At 38.2% G+C, this 24,950-nt stretch overlaps 1 pseudogene; it reads left to right on the plus strand.

Moving 5' to 3' along the window:
* LOC132359645 (small ribosomal subunit protein uS2-like) overlaps positions 1-10,929 on the plus strand; it is a 167,241-nt pseudogene extending 156,312 nt beyond the window's left edge.
* The last annotated feature ends 14,021 nt before the right edge of the window (positions 10,930-24,950 follow it).

Consider the following 24,950-nt stretch of genomic DNA (forward strand, 5'->3'; position numbering starts at 1 on the left):
CCAATGTTAAGAAAAAAGTCCTAAATAAAGAGAAGTGGAAAGTCAGCAAAGTTGAAACACAAAGTTAAATTGGATGTGAAAAAAAAGATATTGCTAATTGTTAAAGAGAGAAGGAAATGTAAACTACACTAAGAGTCTCAAAGATACATTTACAAAATAAGTGAGACAAATAAATTTTCATTTTTAATAAATCAACTTCTTTTGGCAATATTTTTAAGATGATTGCAGAGAATAATCCTTTCCAAAGTCTCCTGATGAACACATTTTTCATTCTCGACTAAAAACTCAAGTTCTTTTAATAGTCAAAATTTTCACACCTGTGTGGTGGTTTCACTAATTAATGTACATTTTTAAACATTTGATAACAAGTTATCAAATATTTGTGAGGAAATAAAGTATGCCTATTTAAGCTTTAAACCGTCATTTGTCCTCCACGGGAAATTAAGTTATTTTCACATCTCAAAAAAATTCATGACACACAATTAAAAAACAACAAACAAAAGTCACATTTTATAAGGCAGCAATTATGTTCATATGGTACCAGTATAATTGAAAGACAGAAGACATTTCATTCGTTAGTTACGCAGAATTTCTTCTAGTGGGTTTCCTCAAGCTCATTAGATATTCCCTGGCTGATTCTCCTAAGTAATTAGATTTTAACAGGATTTTCAACAGATCAGAGCAATCTCTGTGGGTGCCAATAGAGAAGAGTCCCCCTCTGGCCTTACTAGCAGGGCAGAGCAGATAACATCCAGGCTGGGAGTTAATAGGACAATTACTGGCCTCTTTTAAATGAGTTACATTAATGCACTTAAGCTAAATGACTCTACATATGATTAAATATTAACATCTGCAAAGTATGAAATCATGATATGCAATCAAGTTTTGTTGTTTTAATTTCCCCAAAGAAAGATTTCAATTGTTTGTATAAATGCCTTTAAATACTGTGTATTGGACATTTTTAGGGTATACGAATAAAAAGTTGGAAAGCATTCTTTTTTATATATATATATATTTATTTTATTTTTATTTATTTATTTTTGGCTGCATTGGGTCTTTGCTGCTGCGTGTGGGCTTTCTTTAGTTGCAGCGAGCAGGGGCTACTCTTCGTTGTGGTACACGGGCTTCTCATTGCGGTGGCTTCTGTTGCGGAGCACAGGCTCTAGGCGCACAGGCTTCAGTAGTTGTGGCTCGTGAGCTCTAGAGCGCAGGCTCAGTAGTTGTGGCCCACGGGCTTAGTTGCTCTGCAGCATGTGGGATCTTCCCAGACCAGGGCTCGAACCCGTGTCCCCTGCTTTGGCAGGTGGATTCTTAACCACTGTGCCACCCGGGAAGCTCCAAAAAGCATTCTTCTCACTTAAGAGTCCTAAAATATACTGACTTTTAGGATGCCACCTCTGGCTATGATGGAGTAACTAAAAAAACAGACAAATATACGAAATAATAGTTTTCAGACATGGGACAACAACAGGCAATGAAGAGAAGGCAAAATAAATGAGGTGGTCTCCCTAAGCTGAGAGACAGAGTTGAAAATGTGGGGAAGCCAGGTGGCTAGAATCACAGGAAGAGTACCATGGAGGAGACGGCACCAGAGCACCAAAAAAGAGAGCTCTGAAGATCCACAGAGTCTCATGCTGTGTTGATAGGCACACACATACATGGAAACTACGCAAGGTTGGAAAATGAACCACGGGAAAGGAGCAGGCGGAACAATTTTCCGAGCTCACACAGGGCTGGGTATAGTTCACATTCCCAACAGCCAGGGCTAAAAACAAAACAAACAAAAACACCCTCATAATATATAAAGCAACAGGTAAAAAACTCAGAAGGATAATGTCTCAGTAGTAGGAAAATTAGCCCTAGACTAAAAGTTGCTCTAGTCCTCCCTAACAAAGTTTAAAAGCAAAACTCAAAAGGATCAACCTATTTCCAAGTTTTTTGAATGCCCTGGAACAAAGCTTAAAAATATTTATAGGAACATAAAAGAATCCAGCACTAAACAACATAAAATTCACAATGTCTAGCACCCAAATTCACAAAGTCACACAAGAAGCAGGAAAATATGACCCATAATGAGGAGAAAAATCAATCAATAGAAACAGACCCAGAAATCAAACAGATTACAAATTAGGAAAAAAGAACATTAAAACAGCTATTATAAATATACTCTATATGTTCCAGAAGAAAAAGGAAAGCATAAGCATGGTTAAGGAGAGACATCAAAGATATAAAAATGACCTAAATCAAACTTCTAAAAGTGAAAAGTACAATGTCAAAGATGAAAAATACACTGGATAGGATTAATGGTAGTTTGACACTGCAGATTGGAAAAAAAAAATGAACAGAGCACCAGTGAGCTGTGGGACACCTTCAAGCAGCTTAATATGTGACTAATTGGAATCCCAGAAGGAAAAGAGAGAAAGGAAGGGAAGAGAAAAACTATTTGGAGAAATAATGGCCAAAAAATTTCCAATGTTGATGAAAATCATATACTGAAGAAACATGAAGCTACACAAAGGCGTATCATAAATCAAGTAGCCTAAAGCAAACTGACTTTAAAATGAATTTTAAATACATTTTAAATGTTTTCAGCAAAAAAAAAAAAAAGCAAAATTTATTGGTTCAGACCTGATCCAAAGTCAGACTTGTGCTTGGCTCCTAAGACATTGGCCCATAACATTTTCTACGAATAATTTTTAACCTAATGTAAACAGTCAGTTTTGCCACTAAGTATGAGAGATATTTCAGAAGTTTTATACTGAATTCTATTCTTTACTTTTTGACTTTATAAAGCGATGTTTCCTATCCTTATTGTCATTATAAGGTTACCTAGTCTTATACCCCAAAACAATACATAAAATATCAAATTGGGCCCCCACAAGTGCAGAGGCAAGAGCCTGAACCAGACAAATAAGTGCTGGGGAGCACTACTATCCCTCAGTTGGCTTTTACTCACTTGGATAAAAGAGGGCATAAGATCAGTAAGAGAATCTTCCCACTTATCAGGTCCTAACAAAATCACCATGAACTTAGTGGCAAGTTCAGGTCTTCATAATCCAGAGAGAAACGGAGCCCGTGTACATGCAGGGTCCTTACAAAGAGGTGATAACTACTTGTAACTTTTTCTTTCATGAGAATCAAGCTAGAGGCTTAAGTTAGACTGTAAGGAGAAAAAATTCCTGACGTTGGAATAGATTAAAAACAGAAAACGAATTATCTTAAAGTTTTTAATTCAGGTTCTGTCCTGGATAATCCTTGTAAATTCTGGCATACACCTGACCTGTCTTTTCTATGAGTCTGTGAACACTTGATTGTTTAAAATAATACTTAACCTTCTTAGGCTGAGCCACAAGCCCCACTAACTCTCAAACAGCTTGGAGCATGTCTGTAACCCACCAAATGCAGGATTATTCAGACAGCCTTTTGTGTTGAATTTCACTTCTCTATTCTCTTTGTTCATCTAGAAATCTGTTTCCATAATTCTATTCTCCCTTATGCAGTTTTCAAATGTCTATATCTTGCTTTATGTACTTGAAATATTCCAGAGATCTTAGGTCTAAACACGACTTTTTTCCAATCTAATTAAACTTAAAGGGCATTTGGGGAACTAGTTATTTAAAAGAATTCTTTGAGTGAATTAATCATCTTCTGAATTTTTTTACCTAAATCTGATTGTTATATATCAAATTTGCTTAACACAGGTACACAAAACTAAACTGTTAGTATTATTTGCAGATCTGGATGGAAGGGAATACCTTACATAATTTACTGAGTACTATCCATGGACATTGGAAAATGTCAGTACCACAAAGATATATAGAAATAACAAATCAATGAGTTTTAGAAAATGGGTTGAATCAAGCTGGCCAAATAGATTATGTTAGTCATAATGAGACCCACATGAGAACCAGCATTTGCAAATACCTCAAGGAAATCAAACAATTTGCCTAAAGGAATTATAATAGACTCTAGTTTCCCTTTCCTTAACACTTTCGGAAATTTTTCAGGCCTGTTTTATACAATGAACTTGAAATTCTTATCAAAGAGGCATATTTATAGATTTGACTGATCCAGTGGACATTTCAGTATGTCCTAAAACATAGAATGTTGAAAGTAAGGAAAGACAAGGGTAATACACATGAAAGAAGGTATAGGATAATATAGTCCCGTGGCTAACTATGATTTTTGAACCACCAGAAAGCAGAACTAAAACCTATGACTTGAAGCTGCAGGAAGACACATTAGGCCTAATATAAGACTAAACTTTCTAACAATCTGAGCTAAACAAAGATCAAATTTCCCATCACTCTAAATGTGCAAACATTGAATGACCATTTGCCAGGGATTTTGTAGATTGGATTTAAGTGTTGTATAGGAGATTTAATTAGACAATATTTAAAGATCTAATCTTTAAGTATTCCTAAACATTCAGATGATCTAATTCTATGATCTTAAATGCTTTGGTGGTCACACAAGGAACTTCCTTTGCCTTAATTTCTCTATAGGATGATTGTAATACCTGTCCCTTTCTTGCATATAGGAAATACTGTACTGGAAGAATACCTAGGGTATCTGGCTCAATCACTAACTTGTTGGGTGACTTTGAACAAATCACTTAATAGTCCTTGGTTTTTGTTTTGTTATCTGCATGTGTGGTCTGGGGGCTCTAAAGACATGCTCCAAGAGTTCACTTTACTTTATATATAGATTTTGCTTCTCCAAGTCTCTGACTCTAGCTGTATATCAATCCGGCACCTTGCTAGAATAACCAGCCAAAATTCTATGCTTCTGGCATTCAGAAAAGGGTAAAATCTCTAACATTATAATTCCATGTTGCTGATATGGGAAATCCTACAGTCATTAACCGACTGTTTGCCCCACCTATAGCCATTCATGGTAGCCAATCACGAAGAAAGGTCCCACTCCTGGTGTTCCAGTGGTTAGGACTCAGTGCTTTCACTGCTGGGGCCCAGGTTCAATCCCTGGTCGGGGAACTAAAATCCCACAAGCTGCAAGGCGTGGCAAAATAATTAATTAATTAATTAATTTTAAAAAGATTGTATTACCAGTTTTACATTTTTTTAAAATAATTTATTTATTTTATTTATTTTTGGCTGCGTTGGGTCTTCGTTGGTGCGTGCGGGCCCTCTCTAGTTGTGTAGAGTGTGGGTTACTCTTCGTTGCGGTGCGCATGCTTATTGTGGTGGCTCCTCTTGTTGCGGAGCACGGGCTCTAGGCTCACGGGCTTCAGTAGTTGTGGCATGCGGGCTTAGTTGCTCCGCGGCATGTGGGATTCTTCCCAGACCAGGGCTCGGGCCCGTGTCTCCTGCATTGGCAGGCAGATTCTTAACCTCGGCGCCACCAGGGAAGCCCCAGTTTTACATTTCTGATTAGAATTGTATTGTCCCTGCTCCGAAAGCAGCAATTTGTACTATAATCCTAAGAAAGAGCAAATAGATGAACTCCAAGTTCATATCCATTACAATATTTTAGAATATTAGTTGTATCATTTACTGCTACTTCTAAAATAAATACACAGAGAATATTACCAAGAGACACATTAAATGAATCACTCTGAGAAAAATGCCAAATACAGCACAGAAAAATGACTAAAACTAATTCTTTTCTTACAGCAATTCATCAAAATTGACTATCTAGTCATTTGCATACACCTAACTCTGAGTTGAAAAATTCAATCTCATTAACTGAAAAAACTCTCCCACCAGCTTAATATTCTCTGTCTAGTGCCTAGACGAGCCTATCCAAAGAAAGCACAAATTCTTTGCTTTTCCATGTTAAAAATCTTACCTATGCCGTCCTTCCATGTAGGAAAGCCCAGGACCTAGTGGGTAAGTATACCTAATGTCAGGATTTTGCTAGAAAGCCTATTTGGCTCCCACACTAAGCCAACATAGGCTGTATCAGTAATAAAGATGCTATTTTGGCCTCAGCATTTACTCTTTTTACAAAATCTCTCAAATTACTCGGAAAGAAGAGCAGGGTGTTATCTAATGCAAGTCCTTTCAGAGAGCACCAGCATAACTGCAGGACAAACTTTTGACTTCAGTTGTCTCTACCATTTGAGAGGCCAGGAGAAAACATGAACCTTAATGGAGGTGGAATTATCCTTGCTATGACTGCAGTAAATGTTTGTTGAAGGGGAAAAAAATGGAAAGGGAAGATATACCATATACACGCAGTTTTAATGGAAAGCCTATTTCTGCCATATACATTAGAGAAATTGTTCAAGAACAGTTCATCCATGTGAAAATATTAGCACTGTAATTCTGCCAAGGTCAGTAAGACCTAGTGATTTGCTGAGATATCACCTTCATTTCACCAGGTAAATAAAGGCTCCTTTTTCAGTATGTCCTATCTAAGAAGGCACTCCATAGCAATAGTTAAATTATGAATACAGCACATATGTTCCATACCATATCATTTACAGCACAATTTAGCATAGACATAATGCTTTGTAACAAACTACAATACCATTCACAAAATGCATTTAAATAGCATAATTTAGTTCATTAAATTCAGTCATTTACAGTAAATCAAAATCATCATAGGAATTGAAGAGAGTACACAGTTGTTTGTTTGAATAGTTAAGCTAGGTATGTCAATTTCTTTTTGAAGGTCAAGGACAGAGTTATTTCCATTTTCTGTTATAAAAAAGATACAGCTGGTGTCAAAAGATAATTTAATGTCACCTCAAAATGATCAACCCTCTTTTCTTTCCTCCCCCCTCTCTCTCTCTCTCCTGGTTGCATATCATATCCCTGCCACTCCTAAAATATATCCGATTCTCAGAAAACATTTTACATACTAGTTAACTAGAATGTGTCTGCAGATTTCACAAAATCTCAAATGGACAATTTCTTTAAATTTTTAACCAAAGTATGTACATTTGGCCCTGAGAAAGGTTCAAACACTAGATCACAGTACATGTCATCATCTGCTTATCTGTCTGCTTTTCATACCATATTGTATGTAATCCCCTTGTGGGTAGGAGCCTAGTCAATCATATTTAGATTCCTACAACCTAGCACAGTGTTTGTTGATTGTAAATTCCTTGAAAGCTAGGATTCGTTCTTTTATTTATCTATTTTTATTCCTTCTGGCCCCTACCATAATGCTTTACACAGACACAGTAAACATTCATTGATTTAAAAATCTCACTGGAGGGGCTTACCTAAGGATATATTTTATAAGCACACAAATTCAGTATATTTTTTATCATCTTAGTAAACCAGTGCCTAGAAAGACAAAGGCAAAGTAAGAAAAGAGAGGACCTCCTCCAGGATTTAACACAAACTATTTGACCTCTCTGATTGTTACACAGTCCAATGTACTCTGAGCAGAATCACATTCCAGGTGGCCACAACTGTCTCCACCTTTCAAGTCTTTCTCTTAGCCTTTGCATGAAATGCTTTCAGCACAAACTCAGCAGTAATCAACAGTATGAGGATTTCAGCTTGAGTGCACCTGCTTTAAGGTTAATGCAATCTACACAGCATTCATGGGCTCAGCATTTACCAAGACGTTCCATAACCCTATATATGCCTTGCCCTAGGTACTGTGTTAATTGCAGAGGATACGGACTCAAGTAAGACCTGAACTCTCGCCTCAAGCTGCTTCGAATCTAGCAGGGCACACCATCAACAATGCAGTGTCTGAGGTAAGCACAAGTGCTCAGAGAGAGAGCACACTATCTTGATAACAAAAAGATAGCAACTCCCTCTATTCAGCACTCCCCGCCCCATGTGAAGAACTGATTTCCTCTCTCAGCCCTTTATGAGAGGGCCAGTGATACACTGGAGGAAGTTTAAAAGGAGAGCTGTCAGATGGAAGGGCTGCCTTCTCACATTTCCTCCCCTCAGGCTACCTTTCCCCTTACCTAAAAAGGAGGGAGAGTGGGAAAGAATGTTGGAAATTTTTTTAATTGAAAGTAACTGTTCTTGAAATTATCTGAGTATTGCTAAGGTGAGTATTGCTGGTTTGAGGAACCAAGTCAGAGTCCATTATCATGAACAGCCTTTAATTGTATTAACTCCCTACACTGAGAATATCAATAGCTCCACAGAGCCCAAGCAATAAAAAAAAAAAAACAAACTCCTTAGATTGCATTAAAGACCTCTGTACTCTGGCTTCAGTCTTGTCTCTCTTAGTAGCAGAGACTGCTAGTTTCCTCCAATATCCATTTCCCCCTTCCTCTATCAGTAATAAAAATTTTAGCTAGAAACACAGCCGCCCCGAAAAAAAATTGTTCCCCAGCTTCCCTTGCAGTTAGATGTGGCCATGTGACTAAATTCAGGCCAACAGGACACTAGTGAAAATGTCAGGAGGAAAATTCTGGGAACCTAAAGACACAGTGGATGCGTACCTCATCCTGCCCACTGGGACATGCCACGCCGATCCTGGATTGCCTACCTCCAGATTTTTAATTAAAAGGGAAATTATTTTCTATCGTATTTCAGACACCGAGTTCAGCCGCTACTTGAACATTCTGTTATTTGCAACCTCCGTTTCCCCCAGGTCCTCCTCTGGTGGCCTGCTATGAGCCAGGCGCTGTGCTAAGTCTCTAAATACCTCATCTCATTTCAATCCTCACAAATACCCTGTTAGGTAGCGACTATTATTAGCTTCGTTTTACAGATGAAGAAACTGAGACTTAGAAAGATGAATTTACTTGCTAACAAGAGGCAAAGCCAGGTTTTTGAACCCAGGCAGTTTGTCCCCAGAGGCTACGCTTGTAATCTCTGTAACAACACTGTCCTTTCCACAGGGATGGAAGCGTTCTATGTCTGTGCTGTCTAATACGGTAGGCACTACCCCCACACGTGGCTGTGGAGCACTTGAAATATGGCTAGTACAACTGAGGAGCTGAAATTTCTATTTCATTTAATTTTAATTAATTTAAATTTCAATAGCCACATAGGGGTAATGGCTACTGTGTTGAATGCTGCAGCTCTAAAGACCCTATGCTGAAGCTCTAGAAAATAGCACCAGCATGCTCTGTGTTGACCACGTGCTCAGTAGGTATTTGCTTTAGTGCTCTGAGTTGGACTGAGGTGAACATCAACCACACTAGACATAATCGATGTAGATGAAAAAAAAAAAAAACCTGAAAAAGGGACAAACTTAACAAATTCAGGGACAACATGAAAAAGAGACAAAGTTGAAGCAACAACAACAACAAAAACCACTCAAGCTCAGCATTTGCAGCAGAAGAGAACACTCAACTCATTTTGTCCTTGCTCAAGCAGAGTCTGGAAGAGGTACGTCAAGATGACCAATTAAATGACGTATAAACCCAGTTTAATAAAAGCTGGGCTGGCATCCATTTACAAAAACCTTCAGAGGACACTGAGGTTTCTCATGCTGTCTTTAAAGAAACTGTCTGTGAAAGGTTGGAATGGGTCTCACTAGGCTGGAAAGAATACGTTCAGATCACTGTATCTAACAACCATTCATCATCAATTCCATTTTTCATTTGGTAGGGAAATGACAGAAACTCACTCTCTCCTGGTTACAGCAATTCAGAGCAAAAAACCTTCTAGTTATACTATCAGGCCAAACTCTAAATTTTAGGCCTCTTTGGCATTTTTCACTCTTGCTTTTACCCCACCGCGGTGGAGCACCAAAGAATGCAGTCAGGGACCCACACCGTTAGGTGAGCTCCTCCCAGCCTGGCCATTCCCGGTGTGACCTTTCACCAGGTCCCTGGCATAAGGCAGTGTGTCGTCTCCTGGAGCAAAGCCAGAACGTAAGATGAAAAGCCACATGTGGAGGATGACGCAAGGGAAATAATCATGACCCTCATACTGAGAGCCAGAAAGAAATCTGAGGTCTTAAGCACGCTGGTTCCTAAGCCTGGGGGTTTTACTCAGCATAAAACTCCCTTAACATTTTATTTTGTAGGGCTTCCAGACACAGAACAGTGAGCATACTAGCAGTCAAACTTTGGGTGTACCACTCTGCACTACCCAGAGAGGGGTCTAGATGGTGTTGTCCTGGGTTTCCATAATAACTTAAAGGGAAATTTTCACAATCACCAGAGCCCTTGAGGTCCCACAAATGAAGGAAGACGATGTCCTTAAATTCCAAGCAGCAGGAGCCCATTTAGGTGGCACCAACCTTGACTTCCAAATGGAACAATACATCTCCTAAAGGAAAAGTGATGGCATCTACATTATAGATCTGAAGGGGACCTGGGAGAAGCTTCTGCAGATGGCTTGTGCCATTGCTACCATTTAAAAACTGACTGATCAGTGTCATATCTTCCAGGAACACTGGCCAGAGGGCTGTGCTGAAGTTTGCTGCTGTCACTGGAGCCACTCCTATTGCTGCCCGCTTCACCCCTGGAAACTTCACTAACCAGATCCAGGCAGCCTTCCAGGGGCCGCGTCTTCTGGGGGTTACTGACCCCAGGGCTGGCGACCAGCCTCTCACAGAGGTGTTGTACGTTAACCCACCAACCACAGCTCCCTGTAACACAGACTCTCCTCTGCGCCCTGTGGACGCTGCCATCCTTGCAGCAACAAGGGAGTGCACTCAGTGGGTCTGAGGTGGTGGATCCTGGCCCAGGAAGTTCTGCACATGCGTGGTACCATCCCGTGTGCACACCCGTGGGAGGTCCCGCCTGATCTCTGCTTCTACAGAGGTGCTGGAGAGACTGAAAAGGAAGAGCAGGCCATGCTGAGAAGGCCATGGCCAAGGAGGAGCATCGGGGTGAATGGACTGCTGCAGCTCCCAAGTTCACTGTGTTCTACCCGCGGTCGCAGACGGGTCTGAAGGCGCCGGTGCCTCTGTGCCTGCCCAGAAGTTCCTGCACAAGACGGGAGCCCTCAGCCCGCCACTGAGGACTGGTCTGCAGCTCCCACTGCTCAGGCCACTGAAAGGGTAGGAACAACCACGGAGTGGTCTTAAGCTGTTCTTCCCCAAGCTTTTAAGCAGAAAACAGAAATAAGGTAGATAGAAAATAAACATCAGTTTCTTTAAAAAAACAAAACAAAAACAATTCTGGGTATAAAGTGTTTGTACTATTCAACTCAAGGGCCCATTCAGTCCAACAAACATTTTTTCAGTTCCTACTATGTGATGGCCATGCTGAGTGCTAAGAGCACAAATAGGAATACAGTGACACTTATAACAAACATTGGGACATTCTGTAACAATGTCTTATGGAGAACAAATATTTTTAAAATCACTGCCATGCCTTACATATACTATTTCAGTTAAGCCTCAAAAGCCTCTATAAGATTGTTATTATTACTCCTGTTTTTTCAAGTGAAGAGGTTGAAGCTCAATGATTAAACAACTTGCCTGTTGTACAACTGGTAATTGCCACAGGCCAGATCCAAATCCAGGCCACATCCAAATCCAGGCCAAATATGTGTCTTCTACTATATATAGAATAGATAACTAACAAGAACCTACTGAATAGCACAGGGAACTCTATTCAGTACTCTGTAATGACCTATATGGGAATAGAATCTAAAAAAGAGGGGATATATGTGTATGTATAACTGACTCACTTTGCTGTACAGCAGAAACTAATACAACATTGTAAATCAACTATAATCCAATAAAAAAAATTAATTAAAAAAAGTGTGTCCTTCTCACCAGGCTAGTCTCTTCCCCCATCCCTCCCAAATATAACTGAAAGACAGTATACTCAAAGATTAGCCCCCATAATAATATCAAATATCTTTAGGGCCCGTAACAGCTTGGTCTCTCACAAGTTGAAGTAACTATTTCAAACAATAACAATGACTTTTTGAATGTCTACTATACCCAAGTACTTATCATATTTGATCTCCAGTGTCACAATTATCCTGTAAGGCAAGTATTATTAATATTTTCATCCCCATTTGACAAATAAAGAAACTAAGTCTCAGGAAAATTAATTGCGTTGGGCAAAACCGTACAAGTACTAAAGGAAAGAATCAATACTGGAACCCATTTAGCTCCTAAGTCAATACTCTTTCAACTAACCATTCTGCCTTGAAATACAAAGACTCTGAAGTCTGAGTAAACTCTGGATTTAATATTGGGCCCAGTCCTTTCTGGGGAGCGGGGAGGACCTTCTTACTTGATTACCTAGCAGAAGCGGATGGGTTTGGAAGAAGAAACCCATTAAGCCATGCATAAGAAATAACAAACCAAACAGATTCCAAGTTAGAGGATGGAAGGCTCCACAAGCATCAGGAGAGTATCAAAGGCCCCCAATAAATAAAATATGGATTAACGCTACTGAGAATAGTGAGAAGCACAGAAATCTGGAGCCAAAAAAATCTGACTTTGAATCCTGGCTTTCTTGCTTACTATCTGTGTAATTTTAAGGAAGTTATTTCAACCTCTTTGGACCTCATTATTGTTTTTGTATCTGCCAATGTAGATTATTCAATTTGCTAATGTGAGGTGCTTTGCAAAAAGAGTCAACAGTTTTAAGAACCTGCAATGTGCCAGGACCTGAACTAGAGTTGGAAGTTGTGATGAAATTGTGAAAAGATTACATGCAAAACCCCCTTAACACTAACAAGAACCATGAGATCATTTTCAATAGTACCCCTTTTTCAAGAGAAGGAAACTGAGATCTGGAGAAATGAAGTACTTTGGCCAAGGTCACAGAGCCAGTAAGTGTGAGAGCTATGATTTGAAGCCAGGAGCCGGACTCTAGAGACTACACTTTTATTCCCTGGTACGGGGATGCTCTGGGAAGCCAGGGAACAGCAGCAGGAGCCAGGACTGGAACATGTAACTTCTGAAAGTTGGTACTCAAGTTAAAGCTAAGAAGCCTGGAGAAAAATGAGTAGCCTGCAGCAATGAGGGTCAAATAAAGCCCTGAGCTAGAAACAAATAAGGAGGCAGCAACCTGGAAGTTACAAATATCACTGAGTAAGGCAAGATGAGCAGTCACAGGACTGGGTTGATAAGAAACAGAAGAACCCAAGGGGAAAACAGAGAAAAGACAGAGGAAGAAAAATACTAATAGACAATAAATATATGGAAATCTCTATACCAAGTCGTTAATAGGGAAGAAATTATGTCTGGGAATAGGGAATGTGCTACATGAAAGAAAACGTCTGCTTTTATTATGTTTCAGGATTATTTAACTCTGACCAAAGAGCAGTGTTGCTTCTGCAATTTTAAAATTAATAAAACTAAGAATACTAAAATATATGACAAAACAAAAAACTTCCAGTGGGTTTAGATGGAAGAACAAGGTACAGAGGTCAAAATCCAAATAATAAGCTTGGCACAGCAGAGGATCCAAATCCAGGGTACCTATTGGACTGGAATCCAGGGAGACACAGACTAGAATGGCAGAGCTGGAAGGGGCCTTAAACTATGTCTAGCTTCCACCCCCATTTCATTTTTTTTTTTAACATCTTTATTGGAGTATAATTGCTTTACAATGGTGTGTTAGTTTCTGCTTTATAACAAAGTGAATCAGCTATACATATACATATATTCCCATATCTCCTCCCTCTTGTGTCTCCCTCCCACCCTCCCTATCCCACCCTACTAGGTGGTCACAAAGCTCCAAGCTGATCTCCCCGTGCCATGTGGCTGCTTCCCACTAGCTATCTATTTTACATTTGGTAGTGTATATATGTCCATGCCACTCTCTCACTTCGTCCCAGCTTACCCTTCCCCCTCCCCGTGTCCTCAAGTCTATTCTCTAGTAGGTCTGCATCTACAGAGTGAAGTAAGTCAGAAAGAGAAAAACAAATACCATATGCTAACACATATATATGGAATCTAAAAAATTTTAAAAAAAATTTTTTTAATGGTCATGAAGAACCTAGGGGCAGGACGGGAATAAAGACACACTTCATTTTTTAAGTGAGGGAAACCGAGACCCAGAGAGGGAAGTGTAATGAGTCCAATGTCACATCATTCATTGCTACACAACATAGACACAAACTTGGCCCCAGGTTATAGGCAGTTTCAGACTCTACAGAGTAAAACAAGAGACAGAGACAGGCTGGGATGGAGGAACAGGTGCCAAAGAGAACACATTTCCTGACAGCAGTCACTAAAAAAAGCAATCCTACACCCTTGTGAATGTGCAGAGAATCCCTGTGGTTTTCTCAGGGATTTTTCTGCTCTGTAGAACAAGGCAGTCTTTGGGGAAAAGCGGAAAGATGCCTGAGCAGAGAAATCAAGATCTTGCGGACAAGCAATCAGAGCCCACAGTGCAAAAGGACTGCCTTTTCGCTAATAAAATAAACATCCATGAGACTTCAGGTGAGTCATTTAATCTCTCTCAACCTCGGTTTCTCCATCGTTTGGAATATCTCTCCAAATAAGGTTGTTGTTGCAGAATCAGGACTTCTCAAATTGTATTTGGCAAAATTCTAGGGGAGGGGGCTTGGGGAGTTCCATTGGTAACCTGTGTTCGGGAAACCTTGCATTCTCTATCTGCCATCTTGGAGATTCAAGGTGCACATGAAATGGGCATTTGCTCTTTTTGACTGCCCACCATCATTCATCCTATTTCCAGCAATTAACTCTGCTATCCATTTGGAAATCAACCCTTCTCCTCTTGGTCCATGTAGATCCTATGGGGTTGACTTCCATGCCCTGGCACAAAGCATGACACATGACCAATGACCCAAGTGAGGCCAAAGTATGACACACACCCCTCCTCCAGATGATGCTGACAATTAAGTTTTCTTGAATTCTTTTCCTCCCTTATAAAGTAAAATGATAATAATGCGTTTCTAGAATAGTTGTAAGGATTGAGATAATGCATGTAAGGCATCTAGTTCAGTACCCAACACATTACTAGTACTCAATAAAAAGGAATTATTAATATTACTTAAAATTTTCACTGTATTAGGGCTAGGAGAAACAGGTATAAACATCCAGTAGGACTCTTTAGGTTGTAAATGACGAAAAACTCACACCAGCTTGAGCAAAAAGTGAAATTGGCTCACACAACCGAAAAATCCAGAGGGAGATTTTCCTGGCTTTCATCTAAACCTGATCCAGAGGTACCCACCATCTGCCTCCAGCTCTCAGCCTTACTCCCCTCCATACTGTGACGCCACAAGGAGGCAATGTGCCAGTCAGCAACTTCATGCCTACATTCTCCCAGGTTTCAGTCTAGCGAAACAGTCAGCTCTTCCTGGTGGCTCCCATCTGAGCTTGGGGCTTTGGAACAACTTAGGTCATGGGCCCAGCCCTGAAACAACAATGTTATTAGGAATGGCAACTATGTGAGGTGATGGATGTGTGAATTAACTTCATTGCGGTAGTCATTTCATAATGTATATGTCTATCAAATCATTATGTTGTACCGTTTAAGTATATACAATTTCTCATAAAACTGAGGGAAAATAAAGGCATTAAAATAAACAATGTTATTAGGAGGACTTAATACTCTGGCCAGGACTGAGTCACATGATCTATTCCAGGTGGAGCCCCACCAACTACATGGGAAAGAAATGGTTCTCTAAAGGACATTTGGGTAGAGCTCCGGAATAAGGAGGAGCAGAAAAAACAAATACCTATTAGAAGATAAAATAAAATCTTTGTAACAAACTAATAAGAACAGAACACCAAAACAGACATTTTCATATATTATTTTGAGTAGGCAATTTGGCAAATGCACATTCGTTTTGCCCAATTCTACTTCAAGAAATGTATCCTATACATAAATCACACCAGTGTGCAAGGATGATATTTAGAGGATGATCACTGAAGCACCAGGTGTAATAGCAAAACACTGTCCATTAATATGAAAGTTGTTAAATTATTATATTCATAGGGAAAACACTGCACAATTATGTTTTAATAAGGTAGATCTATATGTTCTGATATGGAAATAAGTCTATGATGCGCTGTAAAGGGAACAAAGCAAATTGCAAGAAGATAGGCAAATTTGGTCCTGCTTATGGAGATACATAAAAAAAAATCTGGAATAATATCCAAAAAATGAGTAATACTGTTTATGGCTGAGAAATAAGTACTAGGGAGTTAGGAGTGACAGGAAGAAGACATTTACTTTCACTTTATATCCCGTGGGCTTTTAATTTGTTTACCTAAATACACATGATCTTTATTACTTTATAAAGTCTAAAAATCACCAGTTCATTTGACTGTCTATTAACATGACTCACAGTTTGCATCACTGGCTCTAAAGGAGCAAAAATATTTGCTTTATATGTGCTGAAGAAATTTATTAAATTACTAAAAACATGTGTAAATGGGATTTCACCACGAGACTCTACATACTTCCAAAAAGTATACAAATCTTCTTAAGAAGCAGTATAATATTTTCATGCTAATCTAGCAAATTATCTGGGCTACTGAATCAACTTGGTTCATTTATTTACTTTGTTTATTGGTCAGACCAGCCCATCACAGGATTTTTGCCACTATAAATTGGCCCCTGGACTGACTCGTTCAGGCAGGAAGAAACTCCATCAAACCCAATAATTAATCGGGCACTCCTCCTCCATATGTCGCGATGACTATTCATTAAAGCAATGCATATGGCTCTTACCTACATGTGATAGCTTTTTGCTTTTATTCATGGTTCAACAAATGTATGCACCTTAGGTCCAGTGGAACAAAGAAAAATTAGTACAGAAGATATTATAATTAGGCTGACAGTTTAAAATTAGAAAAGAAAAACTGAAATTGAAAGAGATGTTGCCATTAACAGTAGAATTCATGACATAGCAAACATCTTTGGATGGCCTTCTATGTGCAAGGTACAAGGCTAAACTCTAAAAACATGAAGAGATACATATGTCATTGTCTGTGCCCATAGTCTTACTTTTTGTTTGAAGAGATAGCACATGTATTGAAAAAAAAATAAGTAATGGTATAAGGTTATCGCTGGCGAGTGCCATATATTTCTATTTATCAAGATTCCCACTTAAGATGTATAAAGCATCTTAGGAGTCATGAGTAAGTGAAATATATCATACTGTATGTATTATATATACTGTAAGAACTATCACTAAACGTAGAGTATTGTTATGGACTGAATGTTTGTGTTCCCCCAAAATTCATATGTTGAAATCCTACTGCCCAGTGTGATGGTGGTGTTGTGAGGTGGGGCCTTTGGGAGGTAACAGGTCATGAGGGTGAAGCCCTCATGAATAGGATTAGTGCCCTTATAAGAAAAGACATGAGAGCTTGCTCCTGCTCTCTGCTCTTTCCTCCACGTGAAGGATACAGTGAGAAGTAGCAGTCTGCAACCCAGAAGAGGACCCTTACCAGATTCTGACCATGCTGGCACCCTGATCTCAGACTTCTAGCCTCCAGAACTGAGAAATTTCTGTTGTTTATAAGCCACTCAGTCTATAATGCTTTGTTATTGCAGCCCAAACTTATATAATACAAGTATATAGCAGTTAACTATATCATTTTATAAAATAAGAAATGAATATTACCAAAATGAATTGACAATGCTTTGGTAACTTAGGTATTAATAACATAATTTCCAAATGATTTGTTTTAAAATATACACAAGAAGTACAAAACCAAAACAATGATTTTGAATCATCACTGTGACATAAGATATGACAATAATCATAATCATAATCATAGCTAAGACTTGCCTGGTATTTATTATGTGCTAGGTACTATTCTAAGTTATATATAAATATGTATGTCATCCTCATGACAATTCCATGATGCAAGTAATTTATTATCCCTACTTTACAGATGAGAAAACTGAGGTGCTGAGAAATTAATTAATTTGCCCAAGGCAAGTGTCAGGGCCAGACTTCAAAACTAGGCAGTCTGACTTCAGAGTCCACACCCGAAAATACTATGGTGAATGTACAATATGTATTCTCTAAATTATCACTTTGTTCATATTTTTAAGGAGAAAATAGAAGGCAAAGAATAGTAAAGATACGGCTTCTTCCTCTCTTCTGGAATTCTGCACTTCCTTTGTAGCCTAAAGCCATGACTTGCACATAATAGACAATCGATAGATACCTGTCCTATGAATGGTTGAGCTCTAGGACTGGGACAATAGTATTTGTGATCCATATTCCCCATCTGTCTTCAAAACTCCTGACCACATGACTTTTCCCTAGTATTCCAGTAGAGAGTGTGGCTCTCTTCCCAGAGTTCCAAGCAAGAAGCAGAAAGAGTGTCTGCGAAAGTCTGTAATGAGCGAAGCACAGTCTGGGACTCAGCCCTGACACTTTTTAGTTATATAACCTTGGGTAAGTCGATCCACTCCTCTTGGAAATGAATGTTCACATTTTTCAAATGGAAGAGTTGGATTAGATGATTTTCAAACTGTGCTCAGAAGGAAGGAAAAAGGGGAAGCATATGAACAGGTGGAACCTCTTTGGCTTCAAGGAGAGTAGCTCCCCTTAAACCTGCTTTACATATTAAGTATATGAGATTTTGTTTGAACAAAGGAACTCAAGGCTTTACAAAATTTGAAAACCACTGGATTTGATCAAATTCTTAAGTACTGTCTCATTTCAAATTTTCTATCCCTCTTGACTGCACAGGCACGCTCCAATATGTCAGACTATTTTTCTCTTCCGAACTGTTCAAGAGATTTTAACTGAATCTTAGAATTCTTTCCATCATTACAATTCTGGATCTATCCTTTCACAAAAGAAATTGATTTTTTCCCTCCACCCACATTTATCAGTCCATTTTTGGGGAGCTCTTCTTGCCACATCCTTAAATAAGTAAATAGGATAACTGTGGTAATTGCCTGACCTGCAAAGTGTGTAGAACTTCAAGGTTAATGCTCTTGGCACAAGATTTTCGCTACAAACAGCAGAATTCTTCCAACCCTTTGCTGAGGCATCGGTTCAATAATAAGAGAAAATCATGCTATGTATTGAATTACTCAAAAGAGAGTTATCAGAGAGTCCCCTGATGGTCTAACCATGGCTAAACTGTACTCCAAAAAGAACTGGTCTTAAAGAACTTCAGAAAAGGTCTTCACTAGCGATATAGTAGAAAAGCCAAATATTTAACAGCAACAATAAAACAAATTATATATCCAAGAATTGGTACACTCCTACCCCAAATGTTGTGTTAATTCCTTTTGTTTAATTTTATAATTTTGAACTTCCTTCCACATGAATGAAAAGAATTGTTACTATTAAGCCTATTCATTCTCTGAAATTCCTTTAGTCAGTTTTCATTAAGGACTGTCAAATACATACATCATTTAGGGACTTTTAAATCTAAATTTTATTGAAGATATATTGCATATGGTTTAATATTTCAGTTCAGCAATGGCCCTCAGCAATAAGCATTACTCCAAGAGTGGGATTAATTAAATATTCTAGCAAACACAGTGATCCAAATAGGAAAGAAAAATTCTGGGCACTGAGCCCAGATTCCCCACCCTGTCTTATGGTGTGCTTCATCTCTCTCTCAGATAAACGAGACAACCAACAAATCTTTCGTCATTATTAGTGAATGTGTAGATGTGCAATAAATGATCAAATTGCTCTTCCGGGTCGCCTAGTAAATTTTTTAAGCAGAAAAAAATTGCACAAAATCAAATTGCTCCATAAAAGGATATTTTCAAAATCAGGAGAAATATAGTTATCAGAAATAAAACATAACTCTCCATGATAATCACCAGTTTTCTTTTAACTTGACTTTACCACTCCTCCAGTGACAGGTGGGAAATGCTACTATTCTATATAAATCTGTCTTTGTTATGCTATGAAGTTTTAAAGTATTTCAACTTTGTATGTTATAGTGACTATGAATCGCAGCTCCACAGAAACCAGAGATTCAGAGCACACTCATGGTCTGGCCCCACAGAGATTACTCGTTTTGCACTCATCAGTTAAGGCTGATGATAGTCCAACCTTGAATCTTAGCTTTACGTCTGAACTACTTGGTGTTCCTTATCTTAAACTATTTTCACGTCAAGGTGGTGGGAGGAGCTCCAGGTGGAATATTTATAAAGGGCCTTATTCTTCAAACATTCCTGGCTCCTCTTCTTCATTCCCTCTCTCAGCTCTCAGCAGCAGTTGCTTGGTAACAAAATAGGTGCATCTAGCCCAATCAGATAGGACCTAGCAACAACATTTCCTGTCATCACCAAATCTGCATTTCAGGGATGCAATGTACCTTAAGTCTTCTATCAAAGCACCCTTTTGGTTCCCTGAGGAAGCTGTTAATAAGGCAAAAATCTTTGAAGCTAGAGCAGCTGATGAAACAAAAAGTAAAAGAGCAGCAGGAGTGTGACATCTATGTAGCCTAAATGATTTTCAAAGCACAATCAAGTACATGACATAATTTTAATTTTATCTTTCCAATGAATTTGTAAGGTGGTTGGTTATAGTCTTAAGTAAGTCACTTCTGTGAACTTCAGAACCCTCACCTTTAACATGGAGATAATATTTCACAGGGTTTTTGTGAGGCTAGAACAAAGTAACATGTAAAGTACTTTGTACAGTGTACTCAATAAATGGTAGCCAGTTTTTATTATTATTATTATTGTTATTACAAATAGAGGAAACAGTTGCTTAGGGAAAGTAACCAGCCCAAGGGCATTCAGTGAATAGACTTTATTGAGTACCTGCATAGGGCTGTGAATATAAAAATGCATAAGATCCCATCTCTGCCTTCTATCTAGGAACTCACACTCACTCTTAGTAAGAAAGCAAACAAAATCTAGAACCAAGTGCTCTTTTCACTCCATTCTGATGCAAATCTAGAAAGGAAGAGGTAAACTGAGGCCCATGTCCACTATCTCTTAGATGAAAAACATTCTTCATATGCACTAAATTTCTTTCACTGTGCTTAAGGGTACTCTAAAACTCAGTATGCCCTCCCCAACCTGCCTCCCCTCCATAATCAGGAAATCTTTATATATAAACTACTATACTATATATAAGATAGACAACTAATAAGGATACTGTATAGCACAGGGAACTCTGCTCAATACTCTGTAATGACCTATGGGGAAAAGACTCTAAAAAAAAAAAAAAGTGGATATATGTATATGTATAACTGATTCACTTTTCTGTACACCTGAAACTAGCACAACATTGTAAATCAACTATATCCCAACTTAAAACAAAAAAAAAAGACAAAAAACAAAAAAAAGAAATAAGACAATTTCAACTTCCCTCATTTTAGAGATAAGAAAGAAAAAAAAAGTTCACTTTCCCTAATTTTTTCCTAAGTACTCTTTAAAAAACTATTTGCAAATGGTTCTGAAGAACCTAGGGCCAGGACAGGAATAAAGACACAGACGTAGAGAATGGACTTGAGGACACGGGGAGGTGGAAGTGTAAGCTGGGACAAAGTGAGAGAGTGGCATGGACATATATACACTACCAAATGTAAAACAGAGCTAGTGGGAAGCAGCCGCAGAGCACAGGGAGATCAGCTGGGTGCTTTGTGACCACCTAGTGGGGTGGGATAGGGAGGGTGGGAGGGAGATGCAAGAGGGAGGAGATATGGGGATATATGTATATGTATACTGATTCACTTTGTTATACAGCAGAAACTAACACACCATTGTAAAGCAATTATACTCCAATAAAGAGGTTAAAAAAAAAAAACCTATTTGCACAGTCTTTTAACTATAGCACAATGGTATTTTGTTTTAAAGCAATTCTTTAAAGATATTCTTAATGTTTTGTATAGCTATGTTTTTGCTAATTATATGTGGAAAACTAAAAATTACTGATAAGCCATGAAATTAACATAATTTTAGATGTAACTTTAAAGAGACAAATGATCACTCCTTTTTGAAGTATCAAAAAGAGGATGGAAAAACCCAGAAGAAGAAATTACAATGTATCTTAATTGTTACATTTTACTTCTGATTTCATACCTGTCATTAAATATGTAGCAAGACAAAATAAAGTCATAAAACAATAAAAAAAAATAATCAGGGAATCCTTTTTTTTTTTTAACATCTTTATTGGAGTATAATTGCTTTACAATGGTGTGTTAGTTTCTGCTCTATAACAAAGTGAATCAGTTATACATATACATATGTTCCCATATCTCTTCCCTCTTGCATCTCCCTCCGTCCCACCCTCCCTATCCCACCCCACTAGATGGTCACAAAGCACCCAGCTGATCTCCCTGTGCTATGCGGCTGCTTCCCACTAGCTATCTATTTTACGTTTGGTAGTGTATATATGTCCATGCCACTCTCTCACTTTGTCACAGCTTACCCTTCCCCCTCCCCATATCCTCAAGTCCATTCTCTAGTAGGTCTGTGTCTTAATTCTCAGGGAATCCTTAACAATGGTATTTTCCTCCTTTGAATGGAGAATTCATACCATTGCTTTGATGTATTGCTGTACAGTTAGCTAAAAACACCTTCACGTATGCTAACTAAACTAATCTAACTAGCTAACTTAATCTTCCCCAAATCCTGTGAGGTATGAATTACTAAAATCATTTTAGAGAGGAGGAAATTGAGACACAGCTATAAGTGTCATAATCTAGATGAGAACAAGATCAAAAAGCCTCATCCTAGTTTAATTACTCTTTTAAAGCTTGCTCACTAAGCTACACTGAACCTATATTAAAATATTTTCGCACTGTCACCTAGATTGCCTTCTATTTTCTCTGAGTCTATGATACTCCAATTCTCCTAGGGGTCTAATACTGAACCTTGTATTTGAATGATTCCCTCAGGCAATATGTTTATTCAATAACCCATGCAACATAATATAATATCACCTTTTCAAGTATGGCTATGACTTTTACATAGACTAGATCCATAAAGGGAGATGGAGAATGATACTTTGCATTTGTTTAGCAGTCTTTCAAAGTACTTTCATATATATTATTCATAGAGGGAGAATGGAATTTGAATTTAAGAGTAGAAAGGATGTTAGAGATTCTCAAATCTAGTGTTTCCTAACCTTCTTCAGGTCACTTGCCCATTTGAGAATCTGACAAAAACTACAGACCTCATACCCAGAAAGATATACACACAAATTTGCATAGTTCCAAGGGGATTCTTGGAATACCTCCAGGTTAAGAACTGTCTAATTTGCAACTCACATTTTACAAACAAGGAAGCTACTATTTATCATGACAGCATCCCTATGAGGCGGCAAGGTAAGGATTATTATCCACATTTTCCAGATCTGGAAACTAAGGTCCAGAGAAGTTTCAAGACTTGCCCAAAGTCTTAAAGCTAGGTTGCAGCAGTAGCAGAACCCAGGACTCTGGACAGTCTAGTTTTGTTTTTGTTTTTTTAATAAATTTATTTATTTTATTTTTGACTGCAGTGGGTCTTTGTTGCTATGCACGGTCCTTCTCTAGTTGCGGCGAGCGGGGGCTACTCTTCATTGCAGTGCATGGGCTCTAGGCACGTGGGCTTCAGTAGTTGTGGCTCACGGGCTCTAGAGCACAGGCTCAGTAGTTGTGGCGCACGGGCTTAGTTGCTCCGCGGCAGGTGGGATCTTCCCGGACCAGGGCTCGAACCCGTGTCCCCTGCACTGGCAGGTGGATTCTTAACCACTGCGCCACCAGGGAAGCCCTTGTTTTTGTTTTTAACTGAAGTATATTTATCGTACAATATTATATCAGTTCCATGTACTCTAGCTCTTATTCTTCTAGATCACATTGACTGCATACTGCACTACAATGAAATTTCTTCACCGTGAGAGAGCCTTCTACGGCCAACAGTTTATTTTACACTCCACAACACACACAACTCTCTCGATCTCTGCTGAAAAAGATCCAAGTACAAAAACTGTCCTATTCACAATAGTAACTAATTTCTTAGAGATTTCCAAAAGGTTTTAGCCGTCACTGACACATTATATATTGGAATCTGGAAATTATTGTAAACAACTCTGTAACTTCTACATCGGTCAACTAAATACCAATCTGGTCAACTTCTCCTTTTAGCATCAAATGAACATACTGGAATCCAAGCAAAGAAGGCAAAAATGTTAGCACTTGTCTTGGAAGGGAGTGGGAAAATAGTATTTGTAAATTAGAATTATTGATAAGTTAATTATAAATTATTAATAAATATTTACTGAATGAATAAATGAATTACTAATAAATATCATAGAGTTTTTCAAGTATTTTGTTTTCACTTTCAAAAATTATATTTAAACTAAGAATACACTCAAATACTGCACCTTTCACTTAAGGTCTAAGTTAAATCAGCATATTCAATACTAAACTATACATGAAAACATGCTTTTTAAACTGTTTATTCAGATTTTATCAAAACAGCGTATGTTGTTAAGACAGTGGTTCTGAAGAATTTTATTATTATTTATACATTCTCCCATAGCAACAAATATATGTAAAATATTTATTAAGAAGATATCTTAGATATGTATAAAATATTTTGATATGCCTAGGATACTATACCATTTATGATAAATGTGAAATTTTTGCAAGAAAATGGCTATTATTAACATTTAATTTAACTTCACTTAATAGCATGCTATCTTGCTACACTTGAGATTTCTATTCTTTATTTGTAAGCCAAAAGCTTCCAGAATATATGCTAGGGTGCTGAGCATTCTGGTTTTTAGGAAGAATCAAAGGTGCTATGTTTTAGTTTTGCTTATTTATGCTGGCTTTAGTATACTTCAAGTCTGAATTTTAATGTTTCATTATCATAGTTCTTCTGTGATAACTAGATAGAATAAGAATTTTCTATAAAACAAATGCTTAATAAAGCAATAAACCTGTTGAAGGAATAAATTAGCAGGCAGGTTATGCTTTTAGGATATCTACACTACACAAAAGGTATTGTAGCCACTCTACCTAGTGATTAGGTTTATATTGCAATGTGACTCATAAGACTCACTGTACTGAATAAAAATTTAGGCAATTAGTGATCTTATTTCGTAGGAAGAACTGCTTGCTATCGTATATTAACACAGATCTCGCTCAATTAAAATTGCTCACAGTCAGCAAAAATAATTTCTGCACTGTAATGAAATAATGAAATAATTATATGCAAGGGAGGACTTGTG

The sequence above is a fragment of the Balaenoptera ricei genome, chromosome 1 (genome assembly GCF_028023285.1).
Source record: "Balaenoptera ricei isolate mBalRic1 chromosome 1, mBalRic1.hap2, whole genome shotgun sequence".
Taxonomy (NCBI): domain Eukaryota; kingdom Metazoa; phylum Chordata; class Mammalia; order Artiodactyla; family Balaenopteridae; genus Balaenoptera; species Balaenoptera ricei.